This window comes from Pieris brassicae, chromosome 7 (assembly GCF_905147105.1).
Source record: "Pieris brassicae chromosome 7, ilPieBrab1.1, whole genome shotgun sequence".
Taxonomy (NCBI): domain Eukaryota; kingdom Metazoa; phylum Arthropoda; class Insecta; order Lepidoptera; family Pieridae; genus Pieris; species Pieris brassicae.
Genome location: NC_059671.1, coordinates 11,989,678 through 12,015,123, shown reverse-complemented (window position 1 = coordinate 12,015,123; position 25,446 = coordinate 11,989,678). Strand labels below are relative to the sequence as shown.

Genomic DNA, 25,446 nt, shown 5'->3' with positions numbered 1-25,446 from the left:
TAAAAACCTATGTATAGAATTTGAATATGTAGTTAAAAGTTTTTTATTTACTAAAGTCCACCACATCATATATAATGCATTTTCTACAGTATAAGTACAATATTTTTAAATAATAAAAACTTTAATATGAAATAGGTATTGTAGAAATAAAATAATATGGCGTGAAGATTAAGTTTTATTATAGACATCAATGAATTAGTAAATTAACCAGAGACAACCAGTTACATTTTTGATTACATATTGACACACGAATATCCAGTCAGGATCTAATCTGAAGAGGGAAATGAAAAAAGGAATCAGAAGGAAATTTCACATAAAAGAGAAAAACGTTTACCCGAAGACCGTATAAACTGTATCTAAGTAAGTGTTTAGTAATAATTTTTCACAACATTATAATGCCACTATGTTATATGACCAAAACTCTCCAACGACATCACCATACAACACATAACAAGCAATGAAAGATGTAACGAAGAAAAGTCATCTAGCGTGCTCCACAGATCAAAAGGGGGCGAAAAGTAAAAAAAAAACAATGAAACTACGACAACACAAATACGCATCGCCGGATAGCCACTAAAGAGATTGGTAGATTATAGTTTTGACCGCAAACCGCAATAAAGTCGATCTAATAATATCATAGTTTGCTTATATTAGACACACAATATTAGTATATTGTGATATATTTTATAGCTATTTATGTAGTGTGGACCCAGTGTCTGCACATTGACGCCCATTTGGTCCGTTGTGCGTAATGTTTGGGCTAATTTAAGCCAGCCTAGGTCCTTCCAGAAGCTCAGAAGTTTCCTGAGCACTTCCCATGCTTCAAGGAGCGGCCTCACTACTTTGAGGATTTCTGTTCGTTGGTTTCGTTCGCATTGCAGGACTACGTGGGTGAAACTGAAACAGGCAAAACTGTCTGTCACTTTAAGGACAAGGTGATGTTTATTATGGCGACAGTGGCCCGTTATTATCCCTATCATTATTTCGGTTATAGCGATTTGAATTATGTATATGCCATAAAACTTTTCATGCTATATTATATACAATGCCGGAATATGCTACTACATATTCATAACGCATTAGCTTACTAACAGGCTGTTTGGTTTTACATTTACATAATCTTAAATCTCTAATATACTGAAAATTTATATACTTACTTACTTACGTAAACTATTAAATTACTAATGTTAACTTTATACCATTTTAAAGGTATTTAATTATCGAATGAGAGACGATAATTAATACATAATAATCTTGCTAGTAATAGAAAAAGGCTCAGCAACGTTTCACACAACAAAAACGTTTCTAATAATAATAATAAATAATAAAAGTCACTTTATTTGACACAAAAACATAAGATTTTGTACTTACATTCTAAAGGTTGTAAACATACAATATTCAACGAATCGTTGAGATATACTAGTAATTTTTGTTAACCTAAAATATTTCAATGAGCTAGTGCTCATTCATTAGGCCTAGTGGCCTAGCCTGTATCTAAAACGCTAGTTCCATCCAGTGTCATTAACAAATTGGTAAAGTAACTAAGTTAGTTTTGTTTGTGAAAAATACATTTCGATTCGTTATTAACGTTACTTTATGAATAAATAATATTTTTATTAATTGACAGTGTACATCTTCTCCGATAAATAAACTCGAATAAAATTGTAAAAATTGTCAAAATCCTACGCGGATTAAGCTCATGAATTTTGAAAAACAGCATATCATTGTTGTCCTGACAGTACTGTAAACTATATTTGAAATGTCGACGTCCTTGAAGCGACCGCAATGCGGTGTATTATATCTACGGAGAATTTTTACGCTGCTACAAAATCCTGACCTTATGTACATAAGTACATGTGTATACATGAACAGAGTCAAAGCATTAAATACTTTCACGCCTAAATAGGTCAGATCGATGATATACGTTTACGCAATGCAGGTTAAGTATCTACAACACTTTTTAAATACATATTCACGGTATGTTCAAGTTCTGGTATAGGAAGTTTGAGTAAATTGTGAGTTTGGAGCTGAAGTTGAGGTATAATTGCTGAGCAGTTTTTTTATTTTTAATTTTTATAAACAGGGACTACATCCCAGCCTATCGGGCAGCAGTCACGCAGATATGTGACCGAGTAGGAAAGCAGGGGAGTGTCGAAGTCGAAAGTCTTCTCTTTCTTAAAAAGGGACATTATGAACTCCAGAGTGAAACCTTTAGTATCACAGAATAAAATTATACAATTGTTTACTAACAAAAACAAAACAAATAAAACAGAAATTCCTTCAAGTACAATCTATAACATCAGCAGATTATTCCTTGATTATAATATTATTATTAGTAAATATTGTATATATAATAGTAACATTGTAGACTAAACCACGGAATTCTAGAGAACATGTTAATAGAAAAACGACTTTCTCAATTAATCCGTAGCAAGTATGGTTTTAATTGCAAGCTCTCTACAATTGTCAAGTATCGGTATGGCAACACCATGCTACGTTTTTAATACCAGCCTGCAATACTCCTCTGGGAATTTTATATGAAAATTTCATAATGTGACCAACTAGTCCATCCAATGTTAGTCGTCGTCTGTGTCTTAATAGTTGGGTCAAATGTATAAATAATCAAGTTAATTTAATAGTAAAAAATTATCTAAAGTCATAGTTAGAAAAACAAATGATGTAACATTTTTTAAATTAATTTGTCTCTAAGACATCATGGAACATTACCATCTTTCGTTTTTATTTATGAGGTGAAAATGCGCTTGCGCAGGCCCGCGCTAAGGATGTCGAGCTTGACGCGGGGACTGTGGGGCTGGGTCTACACTCAAATCCCTCTGCTATTCAGAGGGGTAGCGAGACCCCACCCACTAAAAACACCTCAGCCCTTCACACGCCCTTAAGATGGGCCCTCGGGGTTTGCCACGCATTCTACCCAATGTACATAACCATCTAGCTATACTTAACGTAACTAACAAGACTAATAAGTAATTTAAGTCTAACCTAATCGCTCTGTCAAAAACCACTACTTACAGTCACTATTAAAAGAAAGACGCTCTATTCTTGTGCTCTATTTTTTCACTCACTGGTTAGCATTTACTACTAGCGTGCACTAACAATCAAACAGATAAAGAAATCTGTGTTCCAGACTCAAAAGATTGTAGTACGATTTTTCTTTTTTTGGTCAACTATTAAAAAATTTAGATTGCATCGTTCAACATACATTTGAGTAAATACTTATCTGTCTTCCCTGAGAGTGTATCTGCATAATATTATGTTGACTTAATTTTCTACAATAATAATGCATAGCTTAAACTGAGGTAATGTACATTAACAGTCTTCTATAATGTTTTTTCCACAAATATCTGTAATATATATTGTTGTTATCAGTGAACACATGCTCTGTTTTTGACAAAAATGTGTAATAAATAAGTAACTTTTTTTGTATGCAAGTACAATTGATATATATTGAACGTTCCATATTTGTGGTGATACATCAGGGTAAACAGCATCTCTAACTTGAGATGGCTTGCGTATGAGTACACTGTAATTAGCTAAAGTGGCTTCTGTGTGCCACTCTCATGCCTTAGGTCGTATGTGCCTCGACTGTGCACCAATGGACATTCTATGTGCGCATTTAACATTCGCTCAAATGGTAAACGAAAACATGGTGAGGAAACCGCCTTGCGTTGGACCCAAAAAGTCGACGGCGTGTCACAGGAAAACGATCTGGATATGGACGATATAGATAATATCGCAGGAAATGATCTGGAAGATATAGATAATAGGAGCTGCAACCATGACACCATGTTCCACATGACATCAGCAGGAGGCATGGTGAAATAGGAGCACGCACTTAAATTCCCGTGGGAGCAACACGCAAATACATAGTCAATGACAATAATAACTAACACCACCGCATACACGAATTCATGTACGACCAGTCACCACAAGTAGCACCGGTTCACTTGGCCAGCTGGCCATGCGTGATAATCGTCCCTTATCCATTGCCATATTTTAGGGAGAGAGACAACCCAAATCTTGCAAGACTTCTATGGTAACTCAGTAAATTTTTTCTATGTTTACTTTTTCTACTATTATTATTATTATTTCATTCTTTTTTTTGCGTCTGAGGTGCAAAGTGAGTGTTGAGGTCTCTGACAGAATAACCAGCTGTGGAACAAGTCTGCCCCACAGCATAATGCTGGCCAGGGCCAGTTACTACCACAACACACACATAACACACGTAAAACGTACATTATTCCTCTTTTTTCTTTCCGAAATATTTTGTTATTTAACGTGTTTGATTATTTTTTTGTGTTACTGTAATTGTGTTTCGTTAGTAATAAATGTTAGGTTAAAGAAGGTTATCATAAAATATTGATAACCCATTTTGCTGAGTTATTAACAGATAACTTGCTTAGTGCTCAGAACAAGAAACTACAATAACATTTGCATTATATAAGTTATTTAAGTTTTAACGAAAAATAAGTATATGTCTGATTTTACTTCAAACCAACCAAGAATGACGTGGAATTTAAATTTAAGGCACCTGCCTTTGAAAACTGAGGTCAGTTGTGTATGGTTGTTTTCAAATTATTAAAAAATAAGCTATATAAAATAAAAATATTAAATATTTATCGTCAAAGATATTAATATTTTCAACAGATATACTATAACTTTGTGTTGGACTATGAGAGTGCATAAACTGGCTAATATTCAAAAATTTACAATTTTACATCATCTACATAAATCGAAAAATATTTTTTTTACCTTAAATCATAATAATAATCATAATAAAAATATTTATTCATGTTAATAAATTACATATACCTCGCATTTTCTTCCATAATATGACTTATTATATTATTATTAAATGATCCCTATTACAAATATATGTTTAATCTACTAATAATGAGCCCAAAACCTAATAATTTGAATAAGTATTATGACATTATTAATCCACTTAAGGTAAGTGGAGTAACCAACATAGAAATATGTGCTCAATTCGAACCTAGTTTTAGTATTTTATTGATGAATTATATCGAATAATGAAACGCCATAACCAGGAAATAGATATTAGATGTGTGATAAAAATTGTAAATAATGAGAAATATCTCGTTAGCAAATGTAGGAGAATCTCTTCAAGCCGATCTGAGATTGTTATCAATCAATACAACTGCGTTAATTAGAACGATACTTGATATTTTCTATAGAAAGTGAGTTGAATGGTGTCGACGAATGATTTGGGTATCTGCTAAATATACAAAATGTATGCGAAATATATTCACATAATCTGCTTTACACTAAATAGGTATATTTTGGCATACAACCTTTTGCATTCTTTTATTATGCGTTTCTGAAAAATATTTTTTTTTAGTGTACCCGGTTTTCGAGATATTCGTAATATTTGAAAATTTAAAAAATACCTTTTGTGTGAGTGATAAAAGTGGCTTTTTCTTGCCAAGACTCCAAATGACTTTTTCAACCTGTTTTTGGATAGTTGCGTTGTCTAATATTACATGATTTTTAGGACGCATGCGTAGTTTTTATCATAGTATCCACTTATTACTTCAGACCCTGTAAACACTTTACATAAAGACACCAAAAAAAACCATTGAGGCTGAAGAAAGAGGTGATATTATAGTTTACACAATGTCTTAGTGAATACAATAATGCACTCCTCACTTCAGCAGTTTCTTTGTTTATCACGTTCAGAGTTACACGGGAATTTATTAACTAAATCAAGATAAAGCTTAAAGTTGACTGTAAAAAGCTGTAGTCAAAAGCGAGTAAGCTATAACTCGATCCTAACGATAGCTTTAATCCATTTAAGCCGATTGAGCTTAATCTGCTTACATCCACCCATTATGGATTAAATAAAATAATTATTACTTTGATCATGTTTCCAACAATATTAGCTTGATACAAAGCTTTCCTATGTTTATTACAGCTTCCCATCCGATTGAAATGTGTTTTTAAATTTATATTTCATAAATGTTAGGAGTAGCTTTTTAGTACATGTAGTATATGTATTAGCGAGCTGCACTAGATAACTAAATGTATATGAGGATGAGACCTAAGAACCTAACAATCCTTCGGATACAGATGTACCCTAAAACATATACTGAATATATAAAGAAGTAGGGGACCAGGGTCCCCGGACGAGGGTCTGCACCAAGAGTTCTAAAGTAACACACGTTTCCTTACGGGTAGTATTTTTAAAGTTCAGGCAGGGCAGGCAGTAGGTTTATAGTATTTTTAAAGTTAAAGTTAAACTCGTTAAACGTAAATTAATAAATGAAGATTTTATAAATTTGACGAATATTTAAATGATCCTAATACTTGGGATTGATTTGCTCCAGTTCAAACAATTTGTATGACTCAAATTTAGCGATTAAATAGAGTGTCGGAAAGTTTCTTGCCAGTTCTTTTTACCCGCTCTACGCCCTTGACTTGCGAACTCGTAGTAAATGTAAATTTACAATTAATTTAAATTCTTTTCTGACGTACATAAGTGTACTTGTTTACCTATATGAATAAAGTTATTAAAAACAACCAAAAAGATATCAGGCAGGCTCACCACGATAATTACTTGACACCACTTTGAGAGGAAGCGAGAAATGAATTAGACAAAATCATTCAAATCTGATTTATTGTTATAAGACAACATCTTAAATACTACTTATATATTCACACATAAAAATAAATCAATGGCACTACAACCTTTTATGGGTCTGGGCCTCAGATTTATGTAACTGTTTCATGATCAGTTGTTAATATAATAGGCAAGTAGGTGATCAGCTTTCTGTGGCTGACGCACGCCGTCGACTTTTTGGGTCTAAGGCAAGCCAGTTTCCTTACGATGTTTTCCTTTACCGTTCGAGCGTTAAATGCGAACATAGAAAGAATGCCCATTACTGCACAGCTGGGGATAGAACCTACGACCTCAGGGATGAGAATCGCACGCTGAAGCCACTAGGCCAACACTGCTCCCTATTCACACATACATCATGTTATTCTTGTGATTTGTTGGTGTATCGCGCATCTTCAGCTATTAAAATTTTATAATAGCCACGCACCAATGCACCAGTCTGTCAATGTTTGAATAAAATTTCGGTATGTTGAAAATTACAAGAACGGATTAGTAACAAGTTCGGCAATTAAAACATAGCAGTTAAGTAATCAAAAATGCGCTCCTACGAAATTTATAAATTGGATTATATAATAAATACTGAGAATTGAAATAGCTAAATGGGCAGTTACGACAGGGCTTTAGGATGGACTTAACCTAATCTAAAACTGCCGATCTATTTATCGAACTGCCAATTCCATCATTTTTACCGGTCATTTATTTCCTAGTTTGCTGACGTATTTTTAGTACTTACATTGTAAGACGAAATAATTGGCCCACTGTTTTTTTATTACTGTGTGTTTTACGAATTTAGCAACCAGGAATAAAAAAGTACTGCCTATTATTTTTTAACTGATAAATTCGTATATTTAAATAACAGTTCAAAAAATTAGTTCCCTTATAATTTGAAACAGCCACGTGAGTTAGCAGTTTGTCAATGTTTTATGAAGTCTGAACAATTACTAAATAATTTTTTTGGTAATATGCGGAAAACACTTGCTCGAATATCGTCAGGAAGTTGGTATGTCAAACTTTTATATCGGCGATTGTATGTTGACAGAAGGCCGAGCTTAATAAAGTAAACGTTTTAATGTCAGATGTAGTTTGTGATAGCATATGTATATGCTTTGCGTTGTAATAAATTCCACTAATAATATTAATATTTAAACCGCAAAATTGAGTTTTCTATATACCTACCCTATCTACCTACACTATCGCTTTATACCTTTAACATGAATATTTTAAATACTTATGAGTAAATGTTTTACTTTATTTTTTTAAATGATCACGAAACAGATACATAAATCCTCAAAAGGCTTAAGCGCCACAGATTATCTCACACTTTTCCTATTTTGAAAAACTATTAGATAAGATTTTTCTATTAAGAAATTTAGAAGATCCGAAAGTCTTGAATGTAGATACTATTGTATAAGATAGCCTGAGGTTCAAGCCGAAATGTTAATGCATTTCATACCTCTGCGGTTTTGGTTCGGTGCGTCAGCTGTTTCAAGATCCCAGAACATCAAACATGTATTTGGTTAGAAAATATTTGCAATTCTAATTGTACGCTTTAGTATGGTTCGGTTCTAGGAATCGGTAAAAGAAATATAAACAAATATTTTAAATGGAATTAAGCTGAATACAAAATGATCAAAATGCACAGAATACAACAGATAACTACAGATTATAACCTAGTACTGAGCTGGGAAACAGTCACATATTCTACGTCGTAGTAGTATGTTAAGTGATACCGCCCATAGACACTCTGAATGCCAGAGACCTCGTGAGAGGTATGTTCTTTTCTTTAAGGACCCTAAGTCCAATTGGTTTGTAAATACTTCAGTGGGCAGCTGGTTCTACATAATGGTGGGGCGCGGCGAAAATTACCTTAAAAATGCTCAGTTGTGAGATGATAGACATCAAGTTGATACGGAATATTTTATCCCGCACAAGCTTTTCGAGTAGTTGGTACATTATTACCTGAGAGGCCATCAACTAATATCTAGTTACTTCACGTCACGCCACGTCACGTTACAACGTGAAAACAATTACAACTTACGTAACTATCGATATCCGTTTGGACAATCTTCTGAACCAAACAGGTATTTCAAATTTAATAATTATTATTCAATTTATATACTTATTTATTATAGATAAATAACATTATTATTTAACTATAAATTTGATATTCGACAGGACGCCGTTTTATATTTTTATATGCCTATCAAGCCAAACTTCTTTAACAAATATGAACGCGAATATTATTAACATAACTCAAAGATAGCTTTCCAGCAATCGTGGTCAGAAAATTTTGTATTGGAATATAGTACAACCCAATAGTGTATTATTTTATAGGTTTCATTATTATACTTATCTTATGACAATACTACTGTAATAATTAATTATATTTACTTATTACAAAAAATCTCAATGAATTAATCTATAAGAAATATATATATGAAAAATATTCATAAATTATAAACCACATGTATTCCAAAGTGGGAGCATAAAACACTTCAAACAAAGCAGAAAATTACGGCCCCGCAGTTTATGGAAGTTCGCAAAGGGAAAACGAATGAGGCTTCGTAAAAAGGTTCTAACTTTTCCTCATAAGACATATTTATGAGCTGTTATTTATTAAAGTTTTAACGCGTTAATTGAGATTTTAATGCACCTTATGTCTTTATAACAGAAAGCTTGCAATTAAGTGGAATATTACGATTTTTTCGGACTCACGTTAATAATTTATTGGTTATTTAATTTAAATCAATAACAATATAGTATTAACCAGAAATTATTCTCTGAACTCTCTACTACCATGACATTTTAATAGAAAAATCAATTTCATATCAAACATACAGTAAATATTTGTTATAATTTCAACTATACATCTGCAAATACGGAGTAAAACAATACGCAAATCTCTAAGGATGTTGAATAATAAATGTTATCTGTGGCAAATCTTTAATAGTGAATTTAGTAATGTATGCGGGAGCCACAATACATTGACTATGCAGGAGAAATCCTGTATGTTCATGTGATTTAGACTGCTTTAGATTTATCCCAAGTTTATCATATAAAAATGTTGTTGTTGAAGATACTACTGAAATACACTTTAGGACAGTGTGTTACTCTGCTCATTGATTATTATTGATATTTCCTCCTAAAGTGAAGGCAAGCATTATTTGGCGTTGTGTAGGGATGTGGAGTCTCTCTGCATCTTCTACCGCATTTACCATGGAGAGTGTTCGAAGGAGTTGTTTGGATTAATACCTGCAGCTGAGTTTCACCATCGGACGTCGAGGCAGAATACAAAATTCCACCCGTATCGCCTCGAAGTCCGCCGTTCCACAACTGAGCGTTTTTCGAGGCAATTTGTGCCGTGCACCACCGCTATGTGTAACCAGCTGCCCACTGAAGTATTTCCGAACCAATTCGACTTAGGGTCCTCCAAGAAAAGAGCGTACTGATTCTTAAAAGGCCGGCAACGCACTCGTGAGCCCTCTGGCATTGAGAGTGTCCATGGGCGGCGGTATCACTTAACATCAGGTGAGCCTCCTGCACATTTGCCCCCTGTTCTATAAAAAAAGGACGAACGATGTCTCCTGTCTGAGAAAGCTGTCTGCGATACATGTTACCTCTTTTATAAACACAATAACAAGAAATATTTGTCTTTATAAATATTAAATCTGCTGGGATATGAATCAGGGCCGCGCCAGCCTACGGCAGAGCCTGTATGCGTTATAAAAATCCTGCAGTTTTATATACTTAGATCATATTCGCTTTCACTTGTTTATTCAGGGCGAGGAATGGAAATAGCTTCGGCAGCATTATCTTACATTAAAGATAGACAAACAAAGTAAAACTGACACAATGCAAGAACATCCATGTAGTCAAACCTGATGCAGGGTCTCGTTGACCATTTCTTGCTCTCTTAGAAGTGCTTTGTGTCAAAAAGCCCAGAAATGTTTTTACTACACCGGCAGAGTTTAAGAAGGTACCATCAGCAAGTTCTAGCTGCTTACATTGACGTCGTCCCTCCCGGACCATGCTTCCCATCGTTCTTTTATACCGTAAACATTTTCATTCGTTTGTAACATCAAAAACAAAATTTCATACTGCATTATAAATATTCAAAACAACTCCATTCGTAGTTGGTCTATGGGTGACATCTTTTATTTAAAAACGAATTAACGTGACGCGACAAGGGAAATTCACTTCTAATGTAAACACTCAAAGTACTATTTTGCTTTTGCAATTTATTTGTACTTTAAACGTTATTTACATGCAAAATCACTCTCTTGGGACCCCTCCGGACCTTACCCGGAACTCACGGTACGGTTTTTAAATATCATATAAGTAAAGACGTTTTCTCTGGAATCTTGTGAGAGAAAATGATTTTTAAATAACATGAATTCTTTGACGCACTTAAGTAACAGAATGGCCTGACTACTATGATTTAGTACTAATTTCATAAGTTTTGAATATTTTTTTACTGAAGTCTTCATTAGATTTAAGCCTAAATGATGTTAAGTAATTTTACGAAGAAAACATTTGTAAGACTAAGTAGGTGCTAATAGGGTTTTCCCGTAATACAACAGGCCGCAGGTGCGTTCCGGACCTTTCGTGAGGAAAATGCTAATTTTCCTTGAATTAAATAAGTGACCTGAAAAAACAAACTCCAGTGTATTTTATGAACAATTTAACACGTGTTAAGCTTAAAAATACACAATTTCTAAGGAGAGGACTGTGCATACTAAATTGTTATAACAACTGTTAAAACCCGTCGAATCGAGAAAGGTAATATAGGTAAACCCATAACCCAGTGATGTTGGAAAATATGAGATAATCTTTTTTGGCCACACCTGATGTTAACTGATATGTAGCCTATTTCAGAGTACGCCTGTCCAGGAGATACCTTTTCAATTGTCGCAGCAATGTCCCCATTTTATACTGACTAGGGAAGATGGAAGGGGCAAGGAGTTCCACTCTTTTGTTGTTTTTATATGAAACGACGAACCAAATCGTGCAGTGCATCTGGGGATGTCAACAAGGTAGGGGTGAAACTCCAGCGTGCTTCTAGATAAGAGTTGTTTGAAAGGAGATGACGGAATCAGATTGTGATTCATGGAGGATTCTTATGGCTTCTTCATCAATGTGTTATTGTAATTTATATTGCAGATGATTTCTAGCATAGCTTTATACAAAGTAATACAAAGAAATAAGGATTATGTTTGTAAGTTCGTTCCTTAACTTAAATGAAAACATATACACTATACTTCATACTAAAATGTATTTAATTTAAAGACAGTTTACCGCATAAATTCACGAAGAGATGACGTCATTAAATCTGATGTCGTGGGTGTTAGCCAGCGAAGTGTCCTCCTTGTTTATGTGACATACGCATGGCGCTTCATCAAAACATCAAGATGACGTCATGTGTCTTTAACAGATTATAAATTGAGAATTAAACACAGACTGATCACCTGTAAGAAACATATTATCATGAAACAGGACAGAAATCTGATGCCAAGACCACGCAGCTTGTTCGATTCTCATCTCTGAGGTCGTAGGTACGAATCCTTGCCATGTACCAATGGACTTTTTATGTGTGTATCATGTGCTCTGTTCTATTCCCTCATATACCGAAATATCATGAGGACACAGAAAGCTACCTACTTACCTATAAAAATAAATGATCACGTAACGGATACAGAAATCTGATGCCAAGAACAAACCTTGCGGTAGCAGTATTTTATCGCATTAAACAAAACAAATTATTTCAGAGCCTGTGCGGTTATAATGTAAAACGGATGCCGTGAGGATAGCGCGCATCGCTGCAGTGTGATTGGCTAAGTGCTCTTGTTAACCAATGACAAATCAGCAAAATGTATATAGTTCCATATTTTCACTAATATATTCGGTTCTTTTCTTATATATTCCAGGTAAAATTACTTACAAAAGTCCATTTACTGATTTCTACTCAGTAGTAAATTATGTAACTCACAATTCTCTCGACAGGCTTTTTAGCTCGTACTAAATTTTACAAAGTGGGTCATAGACTAACGGGGCCGCTTTTTTCTCTACAGGTAACAAACAGAATACATATCACAAAATTAGTTCAAATAAAAGATTGCCTTTCGTGATGTGCATCTGTCAGATCAATGTCACTTTTAAATCTTTACTTTTGACACGTTAAAACTAGTGACGCATCGGACAATTAATATTTTTTTTATCAAAAAACCATAACCAACTAAGTTTACCAGATTTTCCACCTGCTAAAGTACTGAATTAAATGCGTTAATCAGAGTTTAACAGTGCTTTGAATTCTAAATTGTAAACTATAGGGGAATTTTGCGAGGTCGTAGTGTGCTACTACGTGCTTTGTAATGCTTTTCTCTTACTAGGTGTGAAATTAATATTCCCTCATGTTTCGCCTCAATGAACGAAAATACACACTACTTATTAGAGTACTTAAACAAGGAACTATACTATAAAGCCTTTCTTTGCCGATGAGTGGCTTTTAATTCGTCATTACAGCGTCGTTTTGAAGTCGCATTTTACACGTGCACAACGCCATCTATTGATTTGTAAATGAATAAAATGAAGAATTTAGACATACAGTAATAAAAATCTTGAATAAACCAAAAACAGTACGGACCGCACGATTATGATGATTTCTTAAAATTATATCCCTAGGAGATTAACCTATCCTAAAACGTATATTGTTATTATCTATAATCCGGAATTATTTATATATTACAATGACATCACGTCTGTACGAACCCGATAAACACAAAAGCCTACGGGTTTGCTACGGTTAACATATACATACCTATATGAGAAAGCTTTATGTGAATATTTCAATTGGTTCTCGTGTAAGAGAAATATAGTGGAGACGTTGCAAAAATTATGCTGGCTTGAAAATGTATGATGTATCGCGTAAGTATTTTCTGATTTAGTAGTAGGATCACGTTTTTTTCAAAAATTGAACCCTAAGATAATTGGGGTGGAGAGTTTATTGTAACTTTTTCTCGTCGATATTCCTTTAATACATGCAGGGGATCTAACCTTCCTAAGAGATGATCGTCGAACAAACTACTTGAATTATCAACAATGTCATAATAAAGTATTAAGTTATTTTTTTAGATGTTTCGAATATTACTGTATGTATGTAATAAGCTCACTTCGAGTTCAATCTTCATTATTATGATACATAAGCCCTTGGGAGAGGGTGGGGCTTAATTACAAAGCTTTCAGGCAACTCCTCAAATTAGTAATTACGTATTTTCATTACATTCTACTAGCGGTATTTGGAACCGACCGCATATAGAATATTTGTGGCTTATTTCGTGTGATAATAACAAACTTTTAACCTTAAAATTACCTAATAATTAAACATCGATGATAAAGTTCTGATCATCATACGGTTTGGTACCATAAGAAATATAAATTGACAATAAATTACACTAACAATGTTAACGTAGATATTTGTTTTATTTTTATTACATTAGATCTTATACAAAGCCGACTATGAAGAAAAGGAACAAAACGAGGTATGGATAAAAATTATGGATCTAAAAACTGATGCAACCTTTATTATAGGCCATGTTCCTAGGCGCGACAGACAGCCGCTGAGGCTATTTCAGCGCAGAGGAATCAGTCACCAACGTGGTCCTGGAATACGAGGCAGTGGCTAAACAACGTGCAGAAATCCTACGCACGACGGACCTATTGAGTTTTCGATGCAGTTTTCGCGCTTAGACTAAGCGTGAAAACTGCCCACAAACCAATAACCAATAGCCCATGGTCGATAAATACCCGTTTTTACGACTGTATCTATGGCTATTTATTATCGTAAGTTGCTGTTAATTCTAAATGAACAAATTACGGATTTGAGAGTTCTAATCAATTAATATGATATATTTTTTATGGAAAGTACTCTACAATAAATATAATGTCGTAATTGACATAAATTGATCCGATGATAAAACTCGGCTGCAGGTATCCGAACACCTGCAGCCGAGTTTTATCATCGGACGTCGAGGCAGAATACGATATTCGACCCGTCGTTCCACAACTAAGCGTTTTCTAAGGCAGTTTTTGCCACGCACCACCACTATGTGGAACCAGCTGCCTACTGAGGTATTTCCAAACCAATTCGACTTGAGGTCCTTCAAGTTAAAAGCGTGTCCATTCTTAAAAGGCCGGCAATGCACTCGCGAGCCTTCTGGCATTGAGAGTGTCCAGGGGCGGCTGTACCACTTAACATCAGATGATGTTTGCCACTTATTCTATAAATACATAAGACATCAAAAAATTGCCTCATATTGCCCTCACCATGCTACAGATACATATATACATATTTATCAACCACTAAATTAAATGTGGATGATCAAAAATTTGTCGAATTTGCTATTTGCTAAAACAAGCACAACGCCTATAGTCTCTAGCAATACACTAGTTAACTTATCTGTGACCACGCCCGTTTTGCGTCGCGTTCCAGTACCATTTTATTTATTATCAATCAATTTATGTGTATATATTTGTAGGTATTAAACACTCATTTTAAATACACATGACGGTGTGCCAATATAATATATGAATAAACATATATAGTTCCCGCAACTTTGTAAGAACTTTAGAAAGTTGACGACTAAAAATTCATCATGTAGTTAAAAGCTTCGTAATATATCCTCTGGGTATAAAGGCACTTAAGACTGTGTACAACGCACAAATCGCGTTATAAATTTTTATTTGTATATTTTTTTCATGATTATGTAGCAATTCATGTTCACTAACTATAGACGGACGTGACTATAAAGGTGTACAGTTTAGAGAGAGAGAGACACACACACACACACACATTCGCACACTCAGATACGTACACATATTTCGTGGACATTTATAATAATAATTGTTTATTATTATTATGTAAAAAAGTGGGAGCCTGATGACCCGTAACATAGGCATCATCACACAAGCAAGCGTTTCCTTATTATTAACTGTTGCTTTATTTTGTGCATTATGTGTGTAAGTTGTTGTGAGAAAAATATAAAGATTATTATTATTATCGCAATAATACAAGGACAAACTTATCTTATAAATAGGAAATAATTATATTTTGTGGTAGTAAGTCAAACTTCTAGACCAATGTAAGCTGTTATAACCGAGAAAAATAGCGGTTGTGTAAATATATTAAATTTTTTATATATCAACGTTTGTCTTAAATCTTCATATGATTACTATTATTAAATTATAGTTTAAATTTAGTACAATTTGTCTTTGTTTTTATATATTTCTTACGCAAATATTTTGTTTATCCTACTCAGTAATAGCATACTTATAATGAAAAATAAATTACGGAATTCTGCTGGTAATTTGCTCCACTTGTAATCGTGAAATGATTTGGGGCAAACATAATTCTGCTTTGATGTCAAAATGTGTATTTGAATTATTTTGATCTTATTCAAATTATTCCATTAATTGCTTTTATCTTTCTTCCCGTCGTTTCTGGTTAAATCTATCATCTTTTACTATAATTAAATGTTTACGCATACATAAAAACCATACGATCAAGGTTATATCTGGGCCTAAATTTGTAACTGTTTAGTGACCATTTATTTTAATTGGCAAGTAGGTGATTTTGGGTCTAAGCCGGTTTCCTTACGATGTTTTACTTCAAAGTACGAACGAGTGTTAAAGCGCACATAGACAGAGTATATTAGTGCGCAGCCGCAGTCCGAATGTACAACTTCATTAATGAGGTCACACACTGAAGCCACTAGGCCACCATAGCTCTTTTTATCAATTGCATATTATTACATTATTGTATTTGTCATCGGAAATATGTAATTAAAAAAACATCTTTAAAAAAATATAAATTCCCTTAATATCGTATTGAAAGTATGGTTTTAATGTAGATGTCAAACATTAATTTGTAATCAAAACAATCCAACAACTCTATCCAGTTTCCATAACCATAAAAATATATTTTAAACTCAGTGAAAATATGAGCAATTCCAATTTTATTTTCCGCCAAAAATGAAGTTTTATTTTCCGGATATGACGGCCAATCAAAGTCGCATAACCACAGATACGCAACTTTACATTCGCAAAAATATATTAATGCCTCCAGGAAAACAGAAGGCTCTTTATCCGTGGAAAATTGTTAACGCCGCGAAAATTATTTACAAACGCCATGTTTATGACAAATGCCTGTTTTATCGTTGTGTTCTGACAAGCCTTAAACCTGTGTTGTCAAAAAATAATTATGAAATTGAACGCGAAAATTCCTGTTTATAATGTTTTTCGGCGTTTGTAGGATTGAATATTAGTAAGAACAATTTATCGATAACAATCTTCTGTGTTTATTAAAGCATAAAAAGAAATATTATTTCAATCAGATCAATGTTTAATTAACAAGTATAGCGCCGCTAAGAGGCTAATGACAGACGGAAATTTTGTCCCGAGTCATAGATTATAGTGGTCCGTATTCCAAGACGTCAATCAGATCAAAGATCAGGTGTATCTTAACTTAGTTTTAAGTGAGATTGGATTGATGATGCGTTTTATACAGTAAGTTTTGCGACTTATCACACACACGCAGGGTGATTAATCAGATTAAATAAACAATTACTTTTAAATCAAATAACATTAATTTAAAATCAAATCAAAACATTTTATTTATTACAAAGTATTTCAGTTGCATAAAGTTTCATAAAATTTTGAAATGTACTTAAATGCACCAAACACTAGAATCTCCTTTCGAGCTACCTATTTACAAAAATCATCTGATTGACTTTTAATTCTACTCTTGACCATAGAACTTTACTGGCGTTTTGGAATAAGACAGTTAAGATTAGGCGATCGTTAAATCGAGCACTAAATCTCTTTAGAATACAATTAAAAAAATTAAATAGACAAATACAATTTTAACTCAACTTAATTAAAGTTGTCGAAGAAGAAGTCGAATGTAATTTGAATTTGTATGAAATTTCTAGAAGCAATACGTTACCTTCAATGACTTATAATGTTTTAGTTTTTGCGATAGTTGGTGCTAATAGTCGGAACCTGTCAAACCGGAAACATTTAAACCACCGCCTGAAAGTGACGTCACTTAAAGCTATGAGAAAATTAAAGTGTCAAACGGTCGAATAGTATATTTTCAGCCTCAGGATAGTATTATATTTAAAAAAGTCCTGTGACTTCCTAGACATACTAGTATGTCAGTTTCAACCTTCACCAGGAAATGGATTTCGATTACGGATTACCGACTTGAAGCGGAATAATTTTGCTGTGCAGTAGGAGAATTGTACAGTAATTTCCCTTCTGTCCTTCCCTTCCTTCCCTTCGGTCCTGATCCACCCCGTCATAGTAAATCGCGTTTTAGGAGTATTCTCATACAAACATTTTGGAAAAACTAGGAAAACGAATTTAATAAAGTAATTCGGTTTAATTTTATACCAACACCATTGAAACAGGTGCAAATGTATAGTTGACACATTATGAACGGGTCATAAATCGTATTTATGTATGTGTCTCGCTCACGCTTACAGGTGTTATGGAGAGGTGTAGTGATGTGCATAAGAATTGTAGAGGTGTATATCGATATCGATATCGAACCCCTGGGGGGTGGTGGTGGTCCTTTTCGATGCGGGGCGGGAATTCAATTAAGCGTTATTGATAACATTATTTTCGACTTTCCAGTACTTAACCCCACATAATGGTAAGTTTTAGGTATAAAGAGTGACTGGGGTTGGTCACGAAACGTTTTACTATAGGATACAAAAAACGTTACGGTACCCCAGTTTCATGGGGCCCCACTCCATGAAACGCCCAAAGAATGCCCAAAAATGCGTGACGTAATACTTGAACGATCCCTGTGTCACAGAAATACTTAAACGCATCGACCCCGCGTGCGCAAGTGCTGATTTACCAATCACGCCCGCCGCCAAGTGATACCTAAAAATTGCTTCTGCGCTGGTAAGGACCTTTATTGCCTGACGACTCAGTTTAAAATGCGTCGACTATAATTATGAATGTGACAAATCATAGTAAATTTTACGCTACATATAACTTGAGAAACCTCCGCGTGATTGAAGACACGTGATGTAGAGACAGACTGTACAATATCGTAACTAATAAATACATAATTTATAACTAGTATGTGTAATAAAATAATAATAATCATTACAAAAGTTATACATACGAAAGAGATTGCAATGTATTTTACTTAAACAGAACGAATTAATTGAATTATAAAAAATAACAAACTCATTTATTACAAATATAATAGTCGTAACTACTCAGTTTCCAAGCACGAGGGAGCTACCCTAGGTGCGAGAAAAAAAGGAAGAAGATTTTTTTCAATTAACTGATTTTATTAAGGCATTATTATTTATGTGTACATTGTGATAAAAAGGGACAGCTTTATCCGCTGACTGCACATAATACTCTAATAAGATTGGGTGCAATACATACTAGAAATTACTACGAAGAGCGGTTCGAATCGTCGACAACCAATCCTGTCCCGAGCGGCAGAGTTCCGTAGGAGTTGCGTAGAGATGTAGGGTCACTTTGCTCTCGTTCCACAACCGAGTATTTTTCAATTCGACTTAGGGTCCTTCAAGAAAAGAGCGTATCAATTCTCAAAAGGCAGGCAATGCCGTCGCGAACCCTCTGGAATTGAGTGTCTATGGGTGGCGGAGTCAGTTAGTGACACTCCTACCCCCTGTTTTAAAAAAAACGTGTGTGTACTTATGTACACGCGATAGAAGTTATACTTCTCGGCTCTCTACGTAACAAGATGAAAATCTTTGTAAAATTTTATCGTTTGCATTATTCTACATTTGTAGAAAAAATTATACTAACAATAGAAAAAATGTATTTAATACATTGAAAGCTTTTTTTATTTATCAATATTAATAAGTTATATTAATTATTATAACGCATTATCGAGTTAAATAAAGTTTATTTAAATATTTTAAGAAAATGTCCATTTTTTTTATTTTAAAATGTTGACTATGCTAACTTTAGGGTGTCGGTTTTTTGTGATGATATAGAAAAAGTATGACTTCAAAAAAAATAACATACAGACTATCAAAAAACTTATTAAATAATCAGGATAAGTGTAACAGAATTACAAATGCAAATGTAACACTGTAAATCGTTAGATGAATCCTTGTAGAGATAATAGAATACATAAAAAGACCTTGTAACACTTGGTGAATAGTAAATTTAATTAAATACAAATATCTTATAATGCACACAATGGCTCTCACAATTCTATCTAGGCCAGTGAGTCACTAGCACTGTTGTATAATAATCTCGTTATTCTGGAATTTTTCATGTCTCTGTAAAAAAATGTAATGAATTAAATGGTTGGGTAATGAAGTTTGATCGGGAAATAAATTTACAGTTATTACTACTATTCTCGGAATTATGAAAACATTTTTTTATAACTAGATTAAATTAATATGGAAAACTGGTACAGTCCCTGATTTGTTATGGTTGTAATTTATAGAAATGGCGTGCTTATTATAGTAAAAATACCTTGATACAAACTGGCCTTTTATTTGTAAAACATTGTATCCTATTTGATTGTATAGTGAAACCTTTTTTAAGATATGTTTAAAGTCACTAAAGAAACCTTAATGTTTGTAATTCTTTTTTTTGAAGGTAAAGGCCTGCTTATTTCCATTAGCAGGCCTTTATCTTCAAAAAAACACAATGCGAAAAAAAAACTTTATTAATCACGCCCATCTTTGCTCGTCGTCCTAAATAATTTTCTAACCCCATGTTACCTTAAGGCTTTGATAAACTATTGAACTGAACATTTTCGGGGCTAAGTTGTCTGACGTGAAATTTTTCGTTTTTATATCTTAATACTTTCATGAAAATTTCGCTTAACAACACACAAATTAATACCCAATTAGTTATATATTTACTTTAAAATGGCGCAATTGTCGTGGTTCAGATACATTCTATCTTTCATTGATATTTTATAATCACTTGATTAATTATGTCAGAAACGAGCAATATAATGTTCTAGTGCAAAACTAATTAACGATCTTTCCCTCTTGTTATGGCTTTATGGTTGTAAAAATAATAATTAAGCTAATTTTGAATATGCATAAAAAAATAGTTGAAATTGGATTGTTAGTTTTGAGACAGCACATACAACACAAATATGAGTAAAAGCATTATTAAATACTGTTTACTATTTATGAATAATTTTTATATATTACACTTTAATTCTATTGCTTTCTATATATTTACATAAAAATCTACAATATGGACTAAACACAAACATTAACAAACATTTAACACTTAAAGGACGGGGGACTTTAGGGGGAAGAATGTCATAAAGAGGATAAGTTAGTTTGGGACAATTAAATAGTATGTGAGATACAGTGCCTTCATCCAAGCCACACTCACAGATAGAGTGATCCCTAATCCGGAGCTTGACTAGATGAACAGGGGTGCAAGCATGTCCAAGACGCAGACGCGAGATTGTAGATGTAATCCAGCGATTTGCATTTCGATAATAACAAAACCAGGGTTGTCTTGGTATGTTTGGTTGGATGGAAGCATAAAACTTACCGTTAACCGATTTGGAGTCATTCCAAAATGTCTTGCACGTTCTGTCCAGATATATCTTTGCAAGAGAACAAAGATCCTGAGCTGAATTTTTAAAATGATCTAGAGAACCTGACTCAACAACTGCTTTGGCACATGAATCAGCAGTCTCGTTTCCTGGGATACCTGAGTGGCTAGGAATCCAAACTAGTATGATAGACAATCCTTTTTGATTACAAGAGAGCAGAGTCTCCCTGATTTTTAGTATAATAGGAAAACGTGATTTGCTACGAAATGGGTTCTCTTTAATGGACATTAAACAACTTAAAGAGTCTGTCAAAATAGCTGTCTGTTGTATGTTATGGGAGTGTGCAAATAGGATTGCTTCCAATAGAGCTGTGGCCTCTCCTGTGAACACTGAAGACTCGGGAGGACATTTAAATTTCAGGATAATTCTATACCGAGGAACCCAACAGGCAGCACCACCACAGCCATCTGGAGACAGTTTTGATGCGTCAGTGTAAATAAGAAGATGATTTGACCGATTTTGATTAATATAGCTTTGTAATTTGATGTTGGTATCTGGGGCTCCTTTGATCAGACCAAGGTCTGTGATGATGGGAGGTTTGTATACCAGGGCTTTATAAGGAGTAGAATATAGGGGATTTGTTAGAAAAGATATCATGGGGTTAGGGAGGCTGGTGTACTTTAGATAACTATCGAGCAGATAGGAAGAGGAGTTGCGGGTGCAAGGAGCATGTGATAGTCGGGTTAATCGATGCCAAAGAGGGTGGGATGATATCTGTAACATCTTGCTAAAAAGCGGTCACATAAATACTGCCGGTGGATATGTAGAGGAGGATCAACACACTCAACCTGCAAAGCATTAGCAGGGGAGGATTTCATTGCACCTAGAATGATTCTTGGGCACCTATACTGAATTTTGTTTAATTTTCCAGCGGCTGATTTGTTAAAGGGATCCAGAACAAACATACAGTAATCCATATGACTACGTACTAAGGCATTATACAATAACTTTAAAGAAGAGGGGTGAGCACCCCACCAAACCCCCGCTACTGCTCTTAGTACGTTAATACCTTTTTCACATTTTTTTATTATGTGTTCAGAGTGGGCAATTCCATTCAGCCGATTGTCTAAATAAATACCTAAAATTTTTACTTTATCTGTCAGGTTGATTGCTTGATTTTCAAATGAAATGAGTAGAGTAGGAATGTATCTCTTCCTTGTAAAAACCACAGCCTGAGATTTACCAGCTGACAGGGACAAGCCGTGGTCAGACAACCACTGGCCTAGATAATGCAAAGCAGAATTGATACGACAGGATACTTCCCCTATACTGCCTGAGCTGTGATAGAGGACAATATCATCAGCATATTGTAAGATATTACAAAAACTGGTGACAGACAGTTCGAGGTCGTGGGTATAAATGCTATAGAGCAGAGGGCTGAGAACTGAGCCTTGAGGGAGACCTTTCCAGACTAGTCTGGGGGGAAGAGAGGTATTCTGATGCTTTATCAGAATAGATCTGCAAAATAGCAGATTACATATGAGATGAACCATCCTCGAAGGTACACTCAGCTTAAGCATTTTCTGCCTGAGCGCCGGAAGTAGGACCTTGTCATATGCAGAAGCAATATCAAGAAACACACCCACAAGGTACTCTCCTTTTGTAAAGGCTAGGCGAATGTCTGTTGTCAGTATACTGAGGCTGTCTATGGTACTCAAACCCCTTCGGAACCCAAATTGGGAGGAGGGGAGAATATTTCTTTTTTCCATTAACCATTCCAGTCGGTTTTTAAGAAGGTGTTCTGTTACTTTAGCTAAAGTAGATGACAAAGCTATGGGTCGATATGAATTTGAATCTGAAGGGATTTTTCCAGGTTTCAGAATGGGAATGACTATTTGAGATGTCCAAGATGCCGGTATAATACCAGTTTCAAAACATTTGTTTATTATTTTAAGGTAGTAAAGTTTAGCTTTGTCATTTAGTCTAGCCAGGAAGGAATATAGAACGCCATCTTCCCCTGGAGTCGAATTTTTGAGACCATGAAGAGCGATTTGAAGCTCAGAGAAAGAAAAGGGAGCATCCATTTCATCGGAAGCTGGAGCTGGCATAGAACTCAGAAATGAGTCCACATAGGGAACGAAAGGTGGAGCCAATTTGTCTGCAAAGTTGTTAATCCAGTCAGAAGGGTTATTTGAAGAAGCATCAACATGGTTTAGGGAACGACGGAATCTCCTCACATTTGACCACACAATAGTGGATGGAGAGCGAGGGCTAAGGGATTCACAAAATTGTATCCAATTAGATCTTATTTTTTTCGATACTTTTAATTTTAGCATCAAGCCTCTGATAATTATTAAAGTTCTCCTGAGACATACAAGCTGAGTAAGATTTCTCTGCAGCCCTTCTCTTACCAAACAAATCGCTGCATTCATCATCCCACCAGGGAGAGGAAAGCAGCAGATTTTTAGGAGAGTGCTTTTTGGGGATCTGATAATCGGCCGAAGATTTGAGAGAATTTAAAAATAGATCATAGCAAGACAAGACATTTTCTTCACGTTCCAAATCCGGCAGAGAGTCTACCATACAATCAATGGATTGGGCATACTCTTTCCAGTTTGCTTTTTTGAGTTTATATTTCAAAAGGGGGTTGTGGTAAGAGAGGGGTAAAGATTTGTTGTTTAATGTAATAAGTATGGGAAAATGATCACTGCCATAGGTGGACTCAAGGGCGTTCCAAGTTAGTTGCGAGGCCAGGTTAGGGGAGCAGAGGGTGAGATTCACTGCAGATTTGGGATTCTGATTAGGGTATACCCTGCGAGTTGGGAGCCATCATTGAGGATACAGAGATTCACAACGTCGAGTAAGTCAATCAGCAGTGGAGCAAACCTATCACTAGCGTGGCACCCCCACATAGTGTGATGGGTATTAAAGTCACCCATGGCTATGATAGGGCTGGGAAGGAATGATAAAATTGATTGTATCTCGGGAAGAACAGAAGGAGAAGGGTGAGGAATATACAAAGATACAAAAGAAATATCTAAGGTACGAACAGCAACAGCATTAATCTGTTCGCTATGGGTAGGAAGAGGAATTTGGGAGAAAGGGAGGGAATGCCGTACAAAGACAGCACTGCCCGCATACCCATCATTCCTGTCATCCCTCAGACAGGAGAAACCAGGTACCCGAAATCAGTAACCAGGTCTCAGCCATGTCTCCGAGATGGCAACAATTGTGGGTTTATGGAGGTTTATGAGGGAGATCAATTCGTGTTCTCTTGAACGTAAGCTTTTACTATTCCATTGAATTAGGGTTATTGGGTCCGTTTTGTAATAATTTAAAGAGTTGGGATAGGTTTTTGGCAACGTTGGGCGGTAGGGGAATTTCGCTATATGGGGCGACAATACTGAGAAGGAATTCAGAAATAAATTCTAACATTTTGCCCTGAGAGGGAAGGTTGAGAGCACAACCATTTGGGAGAGATGAGGAGCACTCACCAACAATAGTCTGGTGAGCTGTTCTATCGTACCCCTTTGCTAAAGAAGCTTGGGGACGAGAGGAGCGATAGATTGTTTGGCGATAGGAAGTTTTGGTAGGAGTTTGGGCTGTTTGAGGAGATCTTAGAGAATAGACAGGAGGGGTAAACATTTCTTTTGTTATCTCAGCATATGAACGTCGGACAGGTGGAAACTGAATTGCTGCTTCAATGTATGAGATATTGTTCTGGGACATCACCATTTTTATGGATTGCTGTCGAGTAAATTCTGGACAGCCCTTGTCAGAAGCAAAATGTTTACCTGAGCAATGTAGACATGTGGATGTTTCTAAGGTGACTTCGCACGTATCACCTGTATGGGGCTGAGCACACCTGTAACATCTGGGCTTAGATCGGCAGACCGATTTGATATGACCAAAACGGCAGCAGTTCAGGCACTGTATGGTTGGAAGTTTGTAGGTTTCGACAGGGAGGGAAGTGTGGTAAGAGTAAATCTTAGAAGGGAGCATTTGTCCCCTGAAGGTAAGGACAACAGATTGGGTAGGCATCCAGGTGGTGACACCCTCAGTAACTGATTTTCGGTTCAGTCGCCTTGACTTTAACACCTCACCACATCCAGGAGGAAGCTCTAATGAATCAACGAGTTCGTCCATTGACCAGTCCACCGGTACACCTTTGACCAACCCCATTCTGGTTATGTTATAAGAAGGGATA

At 35.2% G+C, this 25,446-nt stretch overlaps 1 protein-coding gene across 1 annotated transcript in view; it reads left to right on the top strand.

The window, feature by feature from the left end:
- LOC123712330 (leucine-rich repeat and immunoglobulin-like domain-containing nogo receptor-interacting protein 3) overlaps positions 1–25,446 on the top strand; it is a 101,547-nt gene that overhangs the window by 26,337 nt on the left and 49,764 nt on the right. The gene's annotated exons all lie outside the window — the stretch shown is intronic.